Source organism: Priapulus caudatus, unplaced genomic scaffold (assembly GCF_000485595.1).
Source record: "Priapulus caudatus unplaced genomic scaffold, Priapulus_caudatus-5.0.1 Scaffold781, whole genome shotgun sequence".
In the NCBI taxonomy this organism is placed as follows: Eukaryota; Metazoa; Priapulida; class Priapulimorpha; order Priapulimorphida; family Priapulidae; genus Priapulus; species Priapulus caudatus.
The window spans coordinates 110103-111491 of NW_014577842.1; positions in this window are offsets into that span (position 1 = coordinate 110103).

Consider the following 1389-nt stretch of genomic DNA (forward strand, 5'->3'; position numbering starts at 1 on the left):
CCAGGGTACGTTCCGGTATACCGGACCGTACCCAGCTAGGGTACGTTCCGGCAGTACCCAAGGAGACGTAGACCTTATCTGCGTCGGTTATCTGTCAGTTATCTGTATGTCGGTCCGTTCAGTGGCCGGATGTCAGTGTAAGACATATAGTACGACAGACTTAGTACCAGTACGTTCACTTGTGTGTACAACCAGGCTACCCGCCGAAGTCACCACGATAGATATAATATACAAACACGCTTTTGTATATCTATGGTCACCACAGAGCCCGTATGTTATACTTGTAGATATACGTGCTCCAGTAACCATATGCCACCCTTTGATGCTGGCCATTAACATATTACCTATGTTAACCATATTACACATAGTATATTATATATATTATCAAGAGCATATAAAGAAGCCTTCTTTATAGGCTCTTGATATTATATACTATATTAAACCATATTTTATGCTAACCATGCCATATTGACGCTAGGTCGGTCGCTAAAGCCCAACAGGTGTGTTGTTACTTCAAAATTACCGACTTCTGCTCATACTTCTTCACTAATTAAGTAGCAATTTTAGGACCCCCTTGTTGCGATACAGATGAGCTAAGACTGACATTTATTCACGCCAGCTAGACGGTTGACACTTTACCTTCAATATCTATATTCGAAGAGAATTTGGATTATTTTTTACAACTTACTGTTACGACATACCATATATGATTATTATAATAATCTAGCCCGAAAACTAGGAGAGAAAGATCGGGGCTGGGAGAAATGGAGAGACCGGGGAAATGAAAGTGGGTCAAAGGAAGTAGAGAGATGCGCGTCTTGTGTCCATGGTTGACCGTAGTTGCATGTACTCTACCACATTATCCTGTTGGAGCTATATTGCTAGTACTAACACCTAACAGTAACAGTCGTACAGTATGCCAGTGCATGTACGTAGAGAGTTATGCATTACATGTACACTGCTGGTAACACCCCGCGCGTGACATACGGCTGTACACAGATACACGCGACCCAACAGATACTGACAGATACAGCTATACTACAGCATAGGCTGTATACAGCTATACTACAGCATAGGCTAGATACGTGTAAATTCGACAACAGCTAGCGATGGTGGCACTGTTGTCGCCTGCAGCGTCCGTGAATGGTAGTCATGAATAGGTATAGGTCACTCACGCGTCCATTGATAGAGAAAGCGCGCGCGTGGAGGTGCAGGGGGAGGGGCAGGGGGAGGCGGTGGGAGGTTTTCAAGCGGAAAGCTGGACAGTGCGTTTCTTACAGCAGCGGGTCGTGTGCATGCCATGCAGCATTGCTTATCAGTATATCTACTGAGGGGCAGTAGCAGCAGCAGTAGTAGTAGTAGTAGTAGTAGTAGTAGTAGTAGTAGTAG